The sequence below is a fragment of the Magnolia sinica genome, chromosome 16 (assembly GCF_029962835.1).
Source record: "Magnolia sinica isolate HGM2019 chromosome 16, MsV1, whole genome shotgun sequence".
Lineage (NCBI taxonomy): Eukaryota > Viridiplantae > Streptophyta > Magnoliopsida > Magnoliales > Magnoliaceae > Magnolia > Magnolia sinica.
In genome coordinates this window covers 56,856,732-56,877,684 of record NC_080588.1, presented here as the reverse complement: position 1 = coordinate 56,877,684, position 20,953 = coordinate 56,856,732, and the positions used below count along the sequence as shown (strand labels likewise).

Sequence of the window (20,953 nt, the reverse complement as noted above, 5' to 3'; positions counted from 1 at the left end):
AGAACCAGCGGACAAATGCATGTCCGCCAGTTTTGATTAGTGGGGCCCACCCATCATCTAAGTAGTTGATCTGGACTGTCAATTGCGTTCAGAGGGTGGCCAAGACCCTGACCATGCTTTCTTGTTGGTCCCTTACGCACGTATACATGTGGATCGCCAGAAAACGCACGATGGATGACATATTGATTTTATACAGTGGACTTCACCAAAACTTGACCAAAACCACTCATTTCCGACTGAAATTTCGCCAGGAATCTAATGAATGGGGTGAATTTCACCGAAAACACCACTATGGGGCCCACCGAATACGTCAGCACAAGATTTTCGCAGGTAACGCACGTCTAGGAAAACCGGACGTTGCGGGGAGTTGTATGGCCCATATTGTGATCGGCTGGGTGATCTAAACCGTTCAGAACCTTCATAGGGGAGTTTTTTTTGCCTCAACCATAGATTCCAAATTGATTTCTTGGATGTCTATTGGCGGAGAACTCAGTCCAAACGCAAGTTGGTGTGTTTCTTGAGTCCTTGCTGCGTAAACAGGAATTCCACCGACCTCCAGCCCTCTAAACGGCCCCTTGCGCCTATATAAAGGAGAGGAGAAGAGAGAGAGAGAGACGATCATCTTGGACGTGGGAGTAAAGGAGAGAGAGAGAAAGTGTGAAGCGGGCCGGCGACGAGTTTGTTTTATCTTTTCTCGTCAGTTTTTTTTTTCCTTGGATGTTTTTAAAGAGATTTAGTTTGTGCATATCCATCTCTGGCTAAACCTCTTAGCTAGGGCTAAGAGGTGAAGCTTGTAGCGTGATGGGATATTTTCTACGGTTTGATTCATGTTGAATGCTCTTTGATTTTAGTTTGATTATAAGAGATACTTTTAGTTTTTAATGGTTTGTTGTGACTTAAATTACAATAAATCTGCAATAGCTTTGAGTATGCTCTTTTCATTGTAGGAATTGTGAACTTGGGAATCTTGTTGTTCACCATCGTCTCATGAGCACGGTTGGGTGATGGAATCCTTCCTATCATTCATAATTCCCTTGAATTGATTGTGGATTGGCTAAACTTCTGTTGTTTGCTTTGTCTCATGGGCATGGTTTTGTGATGGAATCAATTCTAATTCTCATACCTATCTTCTATTGAAAACTAGATCAAAGGAAGTTCAGAATTGATTTTTAATGATATATCTTTCAACTAGATGAAGATGGGACTCTGATTCCAGTTGTATTCATGAATCAAACATAGATTTCCCTGATCTCTACAAGTGGATCCTTGGAATCCCTAGTTTCCCACCTTTGAATTTTACAAGTTTTAGCTAAGTAATTTTCACAATTATTCCCTCAATTCTTCCTGATTTAGATTACATCTTCACCTAGTTCTAGTTCAAGTTCTTTTTAGATTATATACAAGGTTCAACCCCTATGGATTCGACCTCGGTCTTACCGAGATTATTAATACATCACAACCCTATACTTGGGGTGTGAACACTACCTTATGGTAAGAGAGGTACTCTATTGTCTTGGAGCATCTTTGGGTAGCTGAATCTCAATGTGTGGCGAGCTATTTTTAGCTGCTGCGTCCTTTGACAGCTGGCCGGGAACTCTAAACTCATAATGGATGAGCTCTTTCACTTGTACCAGACCAAAAATAGTCTCGACTCTCATGGTTGGTATTATTATCCTTCTTAGCTGGGCAAAAGCTAGACCATTATCACCAATAATTTGTCCTCCAATAAGGGCTGGAAGGACAAGTGGTTTTTTGCATTTAGAGATTGGAAGACTTCGATGGCCAAGTTGGAAGGTTTACTGTCTCGGGCCTCGACCTCCTACGCCTTACTAGGTCGAAACATACACTAAGCTATTGTATTCACATCTTATTTACTCTTCCTTTTGGTGCTGACGTTAGGTCGTTTCTGTCTGCAACTTTTCCCAGGTCACAACCCAACCTTCTTGACGATCTTCAGCAACAAGTTGGGGTCACTTGCTCACGACCTGCTGACCAACGAGACTATAGGAGGTTGGTCACTGGCGAGATCCTACATCGATTCAGCCTGATTCCAGCTAGTAAGTTTCTTAGCTCGATAACTAGCTCTTACAGGTCGGTGGTTCCCTAACTGAACTTTCTTTGTCTTTCATAGAAATGTCTAATTGTCCCAGGCCAAAGAAGATGGCTCTTGTTGGGGCCAACTTGGATAAGTTGAGAGCTACCACGAAGAAAGTAGCTCATTCTCCTACTCCTCATATTCCTTTTGGTGTTGTTGCCACGCCCGTAGTCGATTCCACAACAGCTGAGGCCACTACCAATGCTGCCGTTACTCCTCCTGCTCGGCCGCAGAAGGTAGTTGATCTTGATACACCATTCCAAAGGGTTGTGGGGGCTTAAGCCGAGGAGGCGCCGGGTGCAGAGGGTGCTTTTGAGCACCATAACTCGACGCTTGGGGGTGCTGCTATGGGGGGACCCTTATCCTCGTCCATCCTGAGGCACTTGGTCATGATCCTTAAATGGGGTTGAGGCTCATTACGCGAAGATGAGGTGAACACCTTGTTGGGGATGCATCTGGACTACCTCCTTGGGATGATGGTGACTGTTGCTTTCAAGGTATATCTGTTGTCGGTATATCACACAATTTCTTTTCTTGCAAATTTTCTGCTAACTCCTTAAATTCTTTTTTATTGTAGGAGGCCCTTGGTCCCCTTGTGGTCCAGCAACTCGTGGTTGAGTTAATGGAGTAGGTCAAGTAGGCTGAACGTTAGTTGGGTGTGGCTAAGGCTGACCTTGCTGCAAAGGCCTAGGAGGCATCGACAGTCGCAGAGTCTCAGGAGGCATTCTGGGCTGAGGATGAGGCAGAGAAGGTGTCTCTCCATGATGCCTTAAAGACGACTAAGGATCCCGATTGTTAGACGCTGCTTCTTAGCTAGAGGTGGAGCGTCATATAAATGTTGAGCTAAACGCTAGGGCAACTGAACTGAAGGTTGGTATCCCAACGATAGAGTTGACCATGGTGGAAGCCTACAAGGCCTACGAGGACCACAAATCCAAGTTGGACGAAGTCTTCAATCTTGGTTATTACAACTATCAGGATGAAGTCCATAAGTGGTTTCTTGAGCTTGACCTATCATGGATGGACGATGAGGTCGGCTCAGAGGCTGGGGACACATGTTGCCTCTCCAACAATTTCATGATACGATCCACGTTGTCAGGCAAAGTTTCGACCTGGTTCTCGAGGGAACCAAATTGACCTCCTCGATTCTGCAATTTTTGTATCACAGCTTGCGATCGTGGCTCGGATTAGGGCTGTGCATCGAGCCAAGTCGAGTCGAGGTGGGCCAAGCTTGGCTTGGCTTGTCCGTTCTCTTCTCGAGTTCGAGCTTAGACTCGAGCTTACTATTGAAGCTTGGCTTGTTTGCCAAAACTTTCGAGTCGAGCTCGAGGCGAGCTAATGGATCGAGTTGAGGCGAGCTTACCTCGAGTCGAGTCGATCTTGCTCCCAACCTGACCCAACCCGCACCTGACTTAACCCAGCAACCCTACCCAACCCCCAAATCAAATATTTAATTAATAATACACACATACATATAATATTAGATAAAACCATAGATGGTACTTTGTTGTTGATACTAAGAGAGAGAGAGAGATGAGAGCTCATGTGAGTGTAGGCCGTACGGTTGAGACAAGCCGGGTAGACGTTGAGTCAAGCTTAGGTGAGTGACCGAGTGGGGATAGAGAGAGAGAGAGAGAGAGAGAGAGAGAGAGAGAGAGAGAGAGAGAGAGAGGAGCTCGAGCACGGTGGGTTTGGTAAGAAAGGGAAATGGTATAAGAGAGACGGACGGGTACGATAGGGTTTATGTTTTTTTTTTAAATTTTTAAATATAATATAATACACATTAATATATAATAATAGTAATAATAATAATAATAATAATAATAATATATTCTAGTTGAGCCGAGCTCGAGCTTCGAGCCAAACTGAGTTCGAGTCGAGTCGAGTCAAACTCTACTATGTTTGAACTTGGCTTGTTTTCAAAATGAGCTGGGTCATATAAAGCTTGGCTCGCCTTGATTCATCATTCAAGTCGAGTCAAGTCGAGCTAAATCGAGCCAAGCCGAGCGAGCTTTTCGAGCTAGCTTGGCTCGTGTACAGCCCTAGCTGGGATTGGGGAGGTGACCGTGAAGCCCACTCTACCTTAGACTGCGGTTGGGGCCTTCCCTTTTTTCTTTTCCATTAGAGGGAGGACTAGGCATAATTGTAGTTACTCAAGATGGTGAGAACATGACTCGTTGTTCCCACAGATGGCGCCAATTGATTGTTGCTTGAATCTAACCAATAGATAAGGTTGATGTAGAACTGAGACGACTTATGGCCTTGTTATCGCCTTATGATAGATCTGCAAAAACTAGAGAAAATATGAGTAGGGGGGTGCCAATGGACGGCTATGGACCATCCAATGCCTAAGTCAGGCTTATAGAAGATGATCGCAACGAGGTAGATTATAGCTTAGATGCGTCACCTTTTCTCCATTGGTTTAGAGTTTGTGATCTTATATAGTGATGATTTAATACCAAGCGATGAGTGATACTGAGTGTATTAAGTGATGAGTAAGAATTTGATCAATTTGGAAGAAAATTGGTGCTAGTTTTAAGTTGGAAATTTATATCTTGAATCATGCTTATTACTCTCATTTTTCATCTATTTTTCCTTAAATTTTTATATTTGTAAAATTATCGATCTCTTATATTCAGAACTATTTACTGGGCTATTTTTGCTCATACTATTTATCGATGGAAAAACCACATACTAAGGGGCAGGTAGAGATGCTACGAGTTGGTCGGATGAGATTAATAGTGTGGAGCATTTGCTTTAGATGGATGATGGAAATAAACATTAGTAGTTTTTTATTAATTATATTTTCTATTGATTTGAGCATTTGAGAAAATGGTGGATGATGGAAGTTCATTAAATTGAATAATTCAAGTAGTTATTGTTTTATCTTTTATGGTTTGGATGTGGATTGTGTGATGAATAATTATTTTATGACTTAACCCCAATCATGACTCTAAATTTGAGGCTATAGTTAGCCTTAACCCTAGTTTTAGTTTTGAGGGTGTGACAGATTGGTATCAGAGCTCTAGATTTCAGATAACTTGAGGGCCTAGGAAGAAACTTTGTATCAATATGAGAACTAGCATATAGGAATATGACTACAAGATACAAAGATTTCCCAATTAGTGGTAAAAAACTAATTTCCTAATAACTTGAATTCTAAATATCTTTTATATTTATCATAGAATGGCCAGAAAGAGGGGCGAGGAAGAATGCAGAAGGTACGCTTGTAGTTGGAAGTTCATTGGAGGCAAAAGGGGAACACTCGAGGAGCTTGGAGAACTCAGTAGAAGGGAGAAACAACACCTCTGAAGGTGTTGATCTTAACTACCCCAAGTGCAGGGTTGCAAAGTAGTATATACTTGGTAAGACCGAGGTCAATCCTTAATGACTGAATTGGTTAAAAATACTACTAGAGCTAAAAAATGAATAGAAATCTAGGTATTCCTATTAGGGAAAATTGGAATAATGTAGAAACAATTAATAAATGTGAATTATGACTCCAGTGATCCACTTTTAACAAACCCTTATAGTAATTCACCAATTCAACTTTGATAAAACAATTAGAATCGAATAAGGATGTCTTCCAATTGGAATATAGAATAATTAAACCAATTTATAATATCCAAACAAGGCATGAACACAATTGATCGATTTCTCATGAGGAACTAAGTATTTGATCGTAGGAAATTCCAAGCATTTATTATACCCAGAGTTAATAATAGATCAAGGGATTTTACAGATCAAAACTTTCACCAATACTAAGAATTCAATCAAAACATTCTTAATTTATCATTCAAACTATTATCATTGAATTAAAAATGAATTAACTATAAGAATTCATCAAAATATTCACCCCTTAACCTTAGATAAGAGATTATCCAATCAAAGCTAATATCTAATCTAAAAAGGAAAGAAAAATAGAAAAGAAATTAGAATTGAAGTAGAAATTGAAGAAGGAAGGTGTTGACGAAGCTCCTCTCTCTCTCTCTCTCTCTCTCTCTCTCTCTCTCTCTCTCTCTCTCCAAGCCCTATGATGTCCTTTAAACTCGTCTAGAAATCCTTCTTAAATAGAAAAAATTTTCACCGACTATAAAACTCACGCACGTACGCAAACCATCGATTAAGCCTTCGATCAATCAATTTCAATCAAAGACCCGTCAATTCAATCGAACCAACTTTTGATCGAATCGAAAATAGCAAAAATTGTCTAGTAAGTAATTTCAAAAGTTTGGTATTTTCTTGATTGAATTAAAGATCTCATCGATCGAATCAAAGATGCTCAATTCTGTCCAGTAACCAAATAAGGATTTTGGATTTTCTCGATCGATTGACTTCAATTGAATCAAAAAATGTCATTTTTCTTCACTTCACTTAAATGCACTTGATCTTCGATCTTCCATCCAGGTACTTGTTTCCTTTGGATCCTTATCTCTTTAAATCTTCAGTTCTTCAATTACTCAATCTTCATCTTCTTTGGGCTTTAATCCGCATTAAAGACTTGAATTTATCTTAGACGTCTAAATTCTTCTACACATTAAAAATTAATCTAATAAGGCCAATTTAACATTCTTATATAAGGAAAAATGATGTTAAACTATGTATACATATGCAATATTTAGCACTTATCACACTCTCCCACCAGCATTTTGCTACTCTCGAGCAAAACATGCAAAAACATTTTAAATATCCAAGACTAAAAATCCTTTTTAGAAGAAAATATTCTATATATTCATATAACCTCTTACAAAACTTATGTGGGAAATCACAATCTAGATTCCAGTAAACTTAACAAATAATCTGTCATGAGTTCAAAACATTAATCATCCAATGGAAAATTCCAAACATTGAGTACCATGGTGCTCAGTGAATATCTAACTTTATACCAATAAGTGATCAACCCTCTACCGTATTGATAACACCAATAACTACCTAAAAGTGAGAAGATCAACCAAAGGCATTGAGTAAAAACCTCACTAGATATCCAATAAAAATTCAGTTTACTCAAAATTTTTTTTTTTTCACATCGATGGCTTTCACACTATTCAATCTTCTTCTTCATTTTTTTTTTGAATGTCCATATATCAATCATTCTTCTTTTTCATAGACAACTTTTTTTTTTTTTTTAAATATTCCATTCTTTTCTTTTCTTTTTCAATTGGTAGCCCTTTTCGATGTATTCTTCTTTTTAAGAGAAACAAATGAACTATACAGTCAAGGTTCATCAGGCTTGGTTCCTTACACTCTAGGCAACCATCGGGTTATCATATACTGTATCAAACTTAGACCTTAGTAGTGAAAGCTTGATGTGAATTGTGAAATTCATGATTCATCATTGCTTACAAATTCCATCAGAAAATTACTGAAAGAACTCAATTATGAGATTTACAAATATATCAATTTCTAGACTTCCAATTCATATCACTAAGTGCCTTATTAATCTTATATTCAGACTACTTCAAATCACATGAATACACATAAATCATCTTCCTATCTATATATATATATATATATATATATAAATTCAGCATGAAACAACAAAAGTTTTAGCAAATCGAAGAACTTGAACTTTTCACAAGAAAACTCACCCTCAACCTGAATGATACATTATCCTCAATGTAAAAAATGTCATGTAATAAAAACAACATGAGAACAACTAAAATGTAATAAGTAGAGGGTAGAGAATACTTGAAACGATGAATGAGCAAAAGCACTTGATTTTTCTAAGTCGGCAACATAGAAAAAATAAAAGAGAAAAAGAACAAAACAACATAATCTACTAAAGAAACTAATCTATGGAGGTAATGGAGAGGGATCTCATCAGACTAGATGATCAGTCCTGATAAATAGGATCTTCCAGAGGTATGGACTCTTCCTCTAAAACAAACTTCTCAACAAATGGCTTCAATCTTTGCCCATTAACTTTAAAAACATTGCCATTCGTAGGATTTTCAATTTTGATAGCCCCATACGGATAACAATGAAAGGGTTGATCCATCTGGATCTCAATTTACCTAAAAATAAATGGAGTTGAGAATTGTATAAGAGAACTTTCTGATTTGTTTCAAATGACTTCTTGAAAATATTCTTATTATGGAATACTTTCAGCATTTCATTGTAAATTCTCACATTATTGTACGTTTCATTCCAGATCTCCTCAAACTCAACAAGCTGGAGTTTACGTAGCGAGCTAGCCTTGTCAAAGTTGACGTCGAATTTCTTTATACCTCAATAAACTCTATGTTCCAACTCCACAGGTAAATGACAAGCTTTCTTGTAGACAAGTCTATAAGGAGACATTCCAATAAGGGTTTTATATGCAGTACGGTAAGCCCACAACGCATAGAGACAAATCCTTACTATCTGGATTTACTGTCTTTTCCAAGATATGTTTAATTTTCCTATCTGACACTTCAACTTGCCCACTTATTCCACTTGTTTGTGGGTCATAAGGAGTACTCACTTTATGGGTAATACCATATTTCTTCATTAGATTTTCAAAAGGCCTATTACAAAAGTGAGAACCTCCATCACCGATAATGGCGTAGGGCATCTCAAATCTCGACAATATATTTTCAATTAAAAATTGCAGAACCGTTTTATGATCATTGGTTCTACAATTAATTGCTTCCACTCATTTTGAAACATAATCCACAACCAATAGGATGTAAATATATCCAAACGATGAGGGGAATGGTCCCATGAAATTGATGCCCTAATAGTCAAACACCTCAACAATCAGAATTGGGTTCAATTGCATCATATTTTTACAAGAAATTTGACCTCATTTTTTACAACGCTCATAGGCTTTACAGAATACAAGGGTATCCTTAAACATGGAAGGCCAGTGGAAACCACACTGTAGAATCTTAATCGTAGTTTTCTTAGTGGAAAAATGTCCACCATATGAGTGAGAGTGATAAAAGGAGATAACGTCAGTTGATTCATGGTCAGGAATACATCTCCTAATAATTTAGTTTGGGTAATATTTAAATAGATATGGATCATCCCAGAAAAAGTTGCGTACCTTGGCAAAAAATCTCCTCTTATCTTGCAGAGTCTAATAAGTAAAAATTTTACTTGTGATAAAATAATTAGTAATGTGAGCATACCTATGTAGTTGGGAGACTAAGAACAATTGTTCATCCGAGAATGTATCTTTAATGGGTGTCATCTACATAGAATCGAAAAGTACAAGGCGAGACAAGTGGTTACACACTACGTTTTCTACTCCCCCTTTGTCACGAATTGTTCACAACCCCAAGTGTAGGGTCACGATGTAGTAATAATCTCGGTAAGACCGAGGTCGAATCCACATGGACTGAATCTTGTACGTAATCTGAAAGTAACTTGAACTAGAACTAGGCGAAGATGAAATCTAAATCAGGAATAATTGTGAATTTTTTTAACTAAAACTCATGAAATTCAAAGGTGGGAAACTAGGGTGCCAAGGATCCACTTGTAGAGATCAGGGAGATCTATGCTCGATATAATCTTAAAAATCAAATCTGAACTTTCCTTAATCTAGTCATCAATGGATAAGAGGTATGAGAATTAGACTTGATCCATCACAAAACCATGCCCATGAGACAAAGCAAACAACAAAATTTAACTAATCCACAAACAATTTGAAAGAGTTATGAACGTTAGGAAGGATTCCATCACTCAACCATGCCCATGAGACAATGGTGAACAACAGGGCTTCCTAACTTCATAATCACAGTAATGAAAAGGACATGCTAAAAGCCATCGCAGATCCATTATAATTTAAGTCACAATAAACCATTAAAAACGAAAGGCATTCTTTATAATTAAACTAGAATCAGATAGAGTTCATAAATCAAAATTAAATCAAAAGGCATAAAGGAAAGTCTCCCATCACGCTATAAGCTTCACCTCTAAGCCCTAGCTAAGAGGTTTAGCTTGACATAGTCATGATCAAGCTAAAAGAAATCTCTAAAAAAATAAATAAATAACCAATTAAGAAGAAGAGAAAAAGACTCCTGTTGATGCCAGCCGATCCTCTCTCCCTTTCTTGCTCTTCTTCACACGTCTGATTAGATGCCCCTCTCAGTCGAATGGAGAGGTGTTATTTATAGAAAGAATTAGTGCACAAGTCACGTTCCAACCAGGAGTTAGATTTCATTCCTGCGTATCCTGTTTTTACACAGGTACAATCGGACGCTGATTGTTGTCCACTGATTTACCTCCGATCCCATCTGTCAGCATGGGGACAGACGAAATCCCCTTCCCTATCATCTAGATGGTTCAGATCATGCATTCGGATCGTAGAAGTGGGCTGCAACAGTTCCCAGCGGAGGCCAGTGCATGCACAAACCAGACTGCGCAACTCTGTTCTGCGTAGTGAAAACGCGAAAACAGCTCACATGTATTGGTTGTTATGGGGCCCAATAATCAGGCCTTCCTGATCCGACGTCTGGGGCAGAATCGGGACTCACGTCCCGTGATCTTGTGGTGCGCAATGCACTGGATCGCCCGGATTTCTCAGACGACAGCAAAATAGAGCCTGCGCACGTTCCAGCGTATGGCTGTTTGTGGAGACTTCTGTGGGGCCCACCTCCTCTGGTGTTTTGATAAATCCATTCCTTCTGTTAGGTTTCTCTTGAAATCTTGTCCTAGGGGAGAAGGCTTTCGACTTACGTTCGATGTGGCCCATCGGCTTGATCTCACGGTGACAATCTGATCGTCCGGAAGAGTGTGGTCTGATCTCTAATTTGTATCCGACGAGGTTTACTGGCTCTTGGTCAGAAATCCTTTCTGCTTCTGAAGGATGGCAGATCGTTCACATGGCCCCATTGGATGGGCCATGAACAAGATCAGTGGCTTCCATTTGAATTCCCTGCGGCGGGAAAAATGGAAAGGCTTTGCCTTTTGCGGGTCAAACTCGGTTTGACTGAATCCTTGGTTTTGTATCGCGCAGGTGTACTCTTGCAGTGTACATACACTATTGAATGTGGGGTCCACTGTGATGTTCATGGGAAATCTGCACCGTCCATCTGCCTTCCTACCTAATTTTAGGGGTTGAGACCAAAATTGAAGCATATCCAAAGTTCAGGTGGGCGCCAGATTGATGATCTATGGGATGATCTATCCGTTGGGTCACTTCCACAAAGATCTAATGGCTGAAATTCGACGTGTGTGGTTAATTTAGGATCCTTAGGTCAGATATAAAGTTTTGAGCCGAACGGATGGTGGGAACCCTATGATCTTGCATTTAGGACGACTTTCAGGCCACTTGAACTTCAATCACTTAATTTTCTCAGATCTCTGGCATGTAAATTCTTTGATCTCTGTCCCCTGGGGTTCGTCCCTTGCCTTGGTGATTTCTGAGCATTAAATCTAGGATTTTAGAACTCTTTTAAATTTAAGCTCCTAAATTCACCTTGCAACCAAAAACATGATTAAAATAGGACATTAAACAGCTTTCTGAAGACAACTATTTTTTAGCTAAGTATTATTTTTTCTTTGAACATGATGGACAAATTCCCCAAGTTGGTTCCTTCCATGCTTAATGATCACCAAGTTAACAATTCAATATCGAACTAAAGCCTTAATGTGTAAGCTAGGTGTGACATGTGAAATCATGATTCAATCAATGTTTAAAATGTCTAATCATGGATTAACAATTCGACTTAACTATGAAATCTAACAGATAGCTGAATCCAAGAGTCATAAATTACCAACATTACATATCTTATACTTTTAAAATCAAGATGACTGTCAAAATCGCTTCTAATTCACAAGAATTTTCAGAAAGAATTTTAAAATTTTTCACAATTTTTGCTCAAGACTGAGAAAACACTGATCTGAAGACTGAGAAAACACTGATTAGGTAATCTAATCTCCCATCCCCAACTAAAATATACATTGTCCTCAATGTAAAAGATATATGCATGCAATGCACAAGAGACAATGAAAGTAAAGGAGAGGTGATGGAAAGATAGAACCTGATGACGGAATTAAGTGACTTTTTCCCAAAGAGATTTCAGTGTGAAGCCGGTTCGGCACAAGAGTTAATCCAACAAAAGCAAACTATCCTAAAACAACGGAAAAACAAACTAACCTAACGGCATAAAGCCGACTAACTTAGATCGATAAAAAGCAAACTACCCTAGTCCTATGAACGTAATAAACCTATCTATACCTCCATCAGACTAGGAGATCAATCCTGATAAACAGAATCATTCAGAGGCATGGACATGTCCTCTGAATCAAATTTCTCAACAAATGTCTTTAATTGATGTCCATTCACTTTAAACTCATTGCCATTGTTAGGATTTTGAATCTCGACGGTCCCATAAGGATAAACATTGATAATGGTAAAAGGACCGGTCTAGCGAGATCAGAGCTTACCTGGAAAAAGATGTAATCGAGAATTATATAAAAGGACTTTTTGACCTAGTGTGAATGATTTTCACAGAATATTTTGTTTATGAAAAGCTTTTATCATGTCCTTGTAAATTCTCGAGTTCTTATACGCATCGTTCTGAATTTTTTCAAGTTCATTCAACTAAAGTTTGCGTAGCGAGCTAGCATCGTCTAGATTGAAATTTAGATTTTTGATCGCCCAGTAGGCTCTATGTTCCAACTCCACAGGCAAGTGACAAGCCTTCCCATAGACAAGTCTAAAGGGAGACATTCCAATAGGGGTCTTAAATGTATTGCGGTAAGTCCATAAGGCATCGGTCAATCGGATTGACCAATCCTTACGGTCAGGGTTAACCGTTTTCTCCAGGATGTGTTTGATTTTCCTATTAGAAATCTCAGCTTACCCACTTGTCTGTGGGTGGTATGGGGTGCTCACCTTGTGAGAGATACCATATTTCTTCATTAAACTCTTGAATGGTCTATTACAAAAGTGTGAGCCCCCATCACTAATGATAGCTCGAGGCATTCCGAATCGGGAAAAAATGTTCTCTTTTAGGAATTTAATGACTGTGCGATGGTAATTATTTTGATATGAAATCGCTTCGACCCATTTAGTGATATAGTCTACGGTGAGCAAAATATATAGATTCCCAAAACATTGGGGGAATGGTCCCATGAAATCGATGCCCCGGCAATCAAATGCTTTTATAATAAGAATGGAGTTCAAAGGCATCATATTTCGACAGGGCAATGCTCCTAACTTCTGACAATGCTCACAAGCCTTGCAATACTCATAAGTATCCCTAAACATAGTGGGCCAGTGAAAGCCACATTGCAGAATCTTAGCCGTGGTCTTTTTAGCAGAAAAGTGACCACCACAGGTCTGTGAGTGATAGAAGGAGATGATACCTTGATGCTCATCGTCCGGCACACATCTCCTTGAGATTTGGTCTGGGCAATATTTAAAAAAATATGGATCATCCCAGAAAATTTGCACACCTCGGTGAAAAATTTCTTCTTATCTCGCGCAGTCCCATGTGTTGGTATAAAACATGTGACAAGATAATGAGTAATATCAGTGAACCAAGGTGAATGGGAGACTTTGAACACCTGTTCGTCAGGGAACATGTCATTAATATGAGTCGTCTCAAGGGAATCAGAGGGATCAAGGCAGGAAAGGTGATCAGCCACTACGTTCTCTACTCCCTTTTTATCTTTAATTTCTAGATCAAATTATTGGAGCAGGAGGATCCATCGTATCAGGTGGGGCTTAGCATAATTCTTAGCAAGAAGATACTTGAGTGCCACATGATCTGTATAAATGATGATCTTGGATCCAATTAAGTAGGACCTAAATTTATCCAAAGCAAACACTATGGCTAAGAGCTCCTTTTCCGTAGTCGAGTAGTTCACTTGGGCATGATTTAGAGTCTTACTCACATAATAAATAACGTAGGGTTTCTTATATTTTCTCTGGCATAGAACCGCCCCAAGAACATAAGTAGACGCGTCGCACATAAGTTCAAAAGGAATGCTCCAGTCGGGTGGCTGTATGATAGGTACACTGGTCAACATGCCTTTAAGCTTAATGAAAGTTTCCTGACATGGTTTAATCCACTCGTATGATGTATCCTTTTGAAGTAGATTACATAGAGGACGAGAGATGAGACTAAAGTCTTTTGTTAATTGTCTGTAAAACCCGGCGTGTCCAAAGAAGGATCGCACGTCTCGTATGTTCTTGGGTGAAGGTAGGTTAAAGATAAGATCAATTTTAGCCTTATCAACCTCGATTCCTTTGGACGAGATGATATGTCCAAGGATAATTTTCTTATGAACCATGAAATGACACTTCTCCCAATTAAGTATCAAGTTCTTTTCTTCACATCTTTTCAGCACACATTTAAGACTCTCTAAGCACTCGCTGAAAGATGGATCAAAGACAGAGAAATCATTCATGAAGACCTCTAGATCTTGCCCCACCATATCAGAAAAGATACTCATCATACATCGTTGAAAGGTGGCAAGGGCATTACATAGTCTGAATGGCATCCTTCGATAAGCAAAGGTGCTGTAAGGATATGTAAGCGTAGTCCTATCTCTATCTAATTGTAGCCTGAATATCCGTCAAGGAAGCAGTAATAGGAATGACCAGCTAACCTTTCCAAAATCTGATCAATGAAGGGCAAAGGAAAGTTGTCCTTCCTCGTGACGGTATTCAACTTCCTAAAACCAATGCACATTCTCTAACCAATAGTGACCCTAGTTGGCACGAGTTCATTATTGGCATTGGCTACGATGGTGATTTCGGACTTCTTAGGAACCACCTGAGTTGGACTCACCCACTGACTATCAGATATATGGTATATGATACCCACATCCAATAGTTTAAGAACCTCGACCTTAACCACTTCTTTCATGTTTGGATTTAGTCTATGTTGTGATTACCAAGATGTCTTCGCATTACCCTTAAGATAAATGTGGTGAGTATAAATCGAAGGGTCAATTCCCTTGAGGTCCGTAATTATCCAACAAAGGGCTCCCTTGTGCTCAATGAGAGTAGATATGAACATACTCTCCTGTTCTTTCTCCAGGTGGGCAGAAATCACCACCGGGTATGTCTCATCTTGACCTAAATAGGTATATTTCAATTCAGAGGGCAAAGATTTTAGGTTAAGCTTCGGTGGCTTAAGGTTAGACAGTAGAGGCACTTCATCAATTTGGGGCAACTCTTCAAATTATGGCCTCCACCGGTTAACTTCAAGTACCGGTGTAACATCAAGCATGGAACACGTCTCCTTAATCATGTCATCATTAAAATCATGGGAGTGGGCCAATCACGTCTCTAGAAGATCAGAGGATAAGGTCAAATGTGTCCTATCTTCTTTGAAAGTGTCAATCATATTAATGTCATCGAAATCGTCATCATCCTCTCATCGTCTGCTTGTGTTGAAAAAGATATTCATTTCTAATGTCATTTTCCCGAAAGACATACTCATAACACCATTCCTGCAATTGATAATTGCGTTTGAGGTGGCAAGGAATGAGCGACCAAGAATGGAGGGAATCTGAGTGCTCATGTTACCGATGGGTTCAGTATCCAGGATGATAAAATCTACAGGGTAGTAAAATCTGTCGACCTGGCCCAACACATCCTCAGTTATCCCTCTCGATACACGAACAGAGGATCAACAAGTTGTAGTGTGGTTAGGGTGGGTTTTAATTCACCAAAACCTAACTGTTTGTATACCGAGTAGGGAATCAGATTGATACTCGTTCCTAAGTCAAGAAGTGCGTGCTCAATTTGATAGTTCCCGATCACACATGATATGGTTGGGCTACCGAGATCTTTGAATTTCTGCGGCACATCTTGCTTTAGGATGACACTCACTTTCTCAGTCAAGAAGATTTTCTTTTAAATATTCCGTCTTCTTTTGGTCGTACACAAGTCTTTTAGGAATTTGGAATATGAAGGTATTTATTTCACGACATCAAGTAGAGGAATGTTGACTTTCACTTGTTTCAATAGCTCTAAAATATCTTGAGAGTTAGATAGAGGTTTTAGTGCAACCAACCGTTGGAAAAATGGAGCAACCGGCTTCCCTTGAGGTTTTAGTTCTAATTCCTGTGGAGCATGGCTAGATCCATCATCTTTGTCCACTTCTGGGTCCTTAGGCTTTTTGGCCATAATCGAAATAGTTTTTTCAATGATCTTCCAACTCCTAAGAGTGGTGATGGATTTAACTTGTTCCATCTGATTTGAAGAGCTGGGGTCACTTATTTCATATTGCGGTTTGAGATTGGGGAGAGGTTGAGTAGGAAGCATCCCCTTTCCTCTACTTGTTAATTGTGACTCTATCCTTTAAATAGACGACGAAAGCGTTCCTAATACTGTATGAATATTATGGAATGTTTGTGCTGAGTTCTGATTGAGTAGCTCTTGTTCTCGAATATGTTTTTGAACCGGATCCTCTTGAGGTTTCCCTTGATTTAGAGTTTGATTGAAGAAACCTTAATGAGTAGCCGTTTGTCCATTCTTCCAATTGAAGTTTGGATGATTTCTCCAACCAGGATTGTATGTATTGGAGGTAGGTCCATTGAAAGGTCTTTGATAATTATTTACAGCATTGGATTGCTCAGTCAGTACCTCTTAAAAGGCGGATATAGTTGGATACTTTTCAGTTGTGTGACTGTTGCAACCACAAATACCGCAAACAACTTCCTTACCCTTATCCTTCTTTGATTCCATGGCCTCGAATTTCTTTATGAGATTAGCCACTTTAGCATTGATATAATCATCCTCTTTCAGAAGGTATACTTCGCCCCTTTCCTTTGATTGAGTGGGCTTAGAAGTAGTACTTGATTTTGGGTATGTGTCCCATGATTGTGCGTTTTTAGCAAGTCTATCTAAGTAGTCCCACACATCATCAACATTTTTATTCATAAATTCCCCATTGCACATCGTCTCAACCAATTGGCGCATGGAAGATGTCAGTCCATCATAGAAAAAGTGTGTAATGCGCCTGTTTCAAAACCGTGTTGTGGGCATGAACTGACAAGATCCTTGAACCTTTCCCAACATTAGAAGAATGTTTCATCCTCCTTTTAAGCGAAGTTCATGATTAATTTTCTAAGGGTATTCATTTTATGATGTGGAAAGAATTTATTTATGAACTCTCTTTGCAGATCATTCCATGTGCTAATAGATCTAGGACGTAGTGAGTGCAACCACGTCTTAGCTTTCTCTTTCAAAGAAAAGGGAAAGAGTTTCAGCTAGACTGTGTCCTCAGACACGTTAGGAAAATATAAAGTGGTTATAATCTCATCAAACTCTTTCAGATGTAAATATGGATTTTCTGATTTAAGCCCATGAAATTTAGGAAGGAGTTGAATTACCCCTGGCTTGATATCTATGTGTCCCGTATTCTCAGGAAAAATCATACATGAGGGCGTGCTCACCCCCACCGGTTGTAAATAATCTTGTAAAGTATGAGGCGGGGGTGCTTGATGCACCTCATTCTCATCCTGAATGTCCTCCACCCTGTTTGGGGTAGAAGAGGTTGGTTTGCAGCCATTACTTTAATTACTCAGGAGATCTCGAGCAGTGTCTAGTCCTGCGATGGATAGTCAACCCCTCAACCAATCATCCTTTAGTCAAGAGACATCGAGTGTTGTCACGAACCCACTTGGGCATGAAACACTCGCAGCCCTCAATTCAGATTCAAAACCTAACCTAAAAGAAAGAAAGGAAATAAAAATCTAGAAAGAAAGAGAAAAAGAGTTGGAAAGAAGTTACCAAATTCGAAGTTCCTAAGTTAGATCCTGTAAAACAAAACAAAACAAGTTAGTTTCTAAAAATAGAAAGTCTAAGGATAGAAAGTAAACTATTTTCTAAACAAGGAAGAATTCTAAAAATAACTAAAAATAGAAAGTTTCTAAAAACAAATTAGGAAAGCTCTAAACCTAAATTAGAAATTAGGAAAGTTTATAAAAATAAAAGAAATTCTAGAATTAGAAAGTTTCTAAAAATAAGATAAAGGAAAGATAAGTTAGTTTCTAAAAGTAGAAAAAGTTTCTAAAAAGGGAAATAACTAACCTAGGTTCTAAAAATTAATCAGAAAAACCTAGACCTAAAATTAGAAAGATAAAAAAATCCTAATCTTAACCTAATTCTAAATACAGCTAATCTCAGAAAAATGTAACCGTCAATCCCCGGCAACGGCGCCAAAAACTTGTTCACAACCCCAAGTGTAGGGTCGTTGTTCACACCCCAAGTATAGGATTGTGATGTAATAATAATCTCGGTAAGATCGAGGTCAAATCCACAAGGACTGAACTTTGTACGTAATCTGAAAGTAACCAGAACTAGAACTACAAGAAGATGAAATCTAAATCAAGTGAATATGAGAAAATAATGGTGAAATATTAATCTTAAACTTATAAAATTCAAAGGTAGGAAGCTAGGATTTCAGAGGATCCACTTGTAGAGATCAGGGAGATCTACGCTTGATTCATGAACTCAACTAGACTTCGAGTCCCATTTTCATCCAGTTGGAAGATATATCACTAAAACTCAATCTGAACTTCCTTTGATCTAGTTTTCAAATAGATGAGAGGTATGAGAATTAAAGTTGATTCCATCACAAAACCATGCCCATGAGACAAAGTAAACAACAGAATTAAACCAATCCACAACCAATCTAAAAGATGTATGAATGTTAGGAAGGATTCCATCATCCAACCATGCCCAAGAGCCAATGGTGAACAACAGGGCTTCCTAACTTCACAATCAAAATAATAAAAAGGAAATACTCAAAGCCGTCACAAATCTATTGTAATTTAAGTCATAACAAACCATTAAAAACTAAAAGCATTCCTTATAATTAAACTATAAACAACATCATTTCAGTCTAAACATGAATCAAAGCCATAGAGTCCTTCCCATCAGGCCACAAGCTTCACCTCTTAGCCCTAGCTAAGAGGTTTATCTTAACATGATTAGGCTAACTCTCTAAAAATTCATAAGAAAAAACAGTAAAACCAGAAAAACTCTAAACTCTCTCTCTCTCTCTCTCTCTCTCTCTCTCTCTCTTCACACTTATAGGCAGGGGAGGTCGGTCGAGTGGAGATGGTGGCTAGAGAGTTGGTCTGCGTGAAGAAGCTTTACGCACAAGGGCGGTTGCGTGCGTAAGGCTTTCGCACTTCTTCCGCGGAGAATCTGCCTACGCAGTTTCTATTTTTGCATGCGAGTTTCCTATGCAACTTTTGTTGTATAACCAGGGAAAATGGAGCAATGCAATTGCAGTCCACAACCATTAGACCTCCTTCTTCTCTTTGGTCATCTACAGATAGGTCAGATTGGTCATTCTATGTCTTCTAGCCCATCAGATCTATGGTCGGTGCGGAATTACCAATCTTCTGTGGAGATAATCTGTCGTACAACTGCTTGAAACCAGCGGAAACCGTCCTTGAACGCTGGCGTTAAAGGCAGGTATTTCCTTTTTTTTTCTCCACATCTTCCTTCCTTATCGTCAACGTGGGAGGGATCGGACATGTCTTAGTCCCGATTTGGACGGTCGGGATCAAGTCCCTGATGACCGGATTTTGATGCGCAATGCCCGGATCGCCCAGATTTCTTAAACATACACAAAACAGGGCATGCGCACATTCTTGCGTATTACTATTTGTAGAAACTTCTTTGAGGCCCACCTCCTTCGGTGTTTAAGAAATCCATGCCATCCATTAGCTTTGTGGTGGGATTTAGGTAGGATGGATGGGTTTTTGCTATCTTTCGATGTGGCCCACCTGATCTTTGTTTTTATCATTCGTCTTGCATTCGATCACAGGGATGCCGTTCTAAAAAGGCCTAGCTATATGTCCTAGAGGGAGGGGGGGGGGGGGGTGAATAGGACTATGCCAAATTTAAAATAATAACAGTGGAATAAAATAATAAGATAGCCAAGAAAAGGAAAGATAATAATTCACAATACAGATTGTAAAGCAATTACAAAATCTAGTTGTTCTAAGGACAACCTTTCACCATAAAAACTAAGGGTTTATGGCAGGACAACCTTACTAGAACAATTAGAGAATTAAAAGCTAAAACTGTAAAGGAACAGAAAGGAAATAACAAGAATTGAAATCTAAACTATTTCAACATTCCCCACAGTGCTTGAAATGTAAATATTACAACATTCACATCCACACATACATCCCACAATTTTGAATGATAAATGATATAGAAATTAAGCAAACATTCAAACCACAATACACAAAGAATTATAGTGGTTCGCCTGTGTGTTCACCAACTGTTAAACAACAGCCACACAGATTGCTACTCCACTCTTAATATCCTCACATAGGGGATATCAGCGTTCACTATGAAAATAGGTTTCACAGGTTCACCTAAAACCTTCACAATTGTGTCTTTCAATGGGCTTACACAATTCAAAAACCCCACTTCTGAGTTTTCTTGGCTCTCCTCAGATAACCAATAGATTGAGATTTTTCTGGCTTAATCTCAAACAAAAACCAAAATGAAGAAAATTTACAATACAATAAAATACCTAGATTTCTCCTTTTGTAGCAACCCGGAAGAACCAATGGAGTAGAAGTTCAAATGTGAAAGTTCAATATCCAATACTCACTTTGAAATGGTTCTAGGTTCTAATTAATTTTAAATTAAACCAGTTGGGCTAGCTATATTTGATTTTGATTCCAAGAAGAAGGAATATAACAATTCCTCTTTTCAATTCAGATTGGAATATAGAAACAAAATCAAATTAATAAAGCTAACAAAAGAGAATATTAAATATGCACAATGTAGCTTAAAAATGAACACAAACTTATCTCAGAGTGATGCCTTGAGTTTACTTCAAATTCGATATGAAACTTCGAAATTCGTGTTCTATATATAGTTGTAGAAATCGCATCTACGATTGGTCCTGAGGACATTATGATTGGTCGTAGACC

At 38.7% G+C, this 20,953-nt stretch overlaps 1 non-coding gene across 1 annotated transcript; it reads left to right on the top strand.

The window, feature by feature from the left end:
• Positions 1–17,012: 17,012 nt before the first annotated feature.
• Positions 17,013–17,119, top strand: LOC131230097 (small nucleolar RNA R71). The gene has a single exon (XR_009163822.1). It is a non-coding gene; the product is annotated as a small nucleolar RNA R71 (small nucleolar RNA).
• The last annotated feature ends 3,834 nt before the right edge of the window (positions 17,120–20,953 follow it).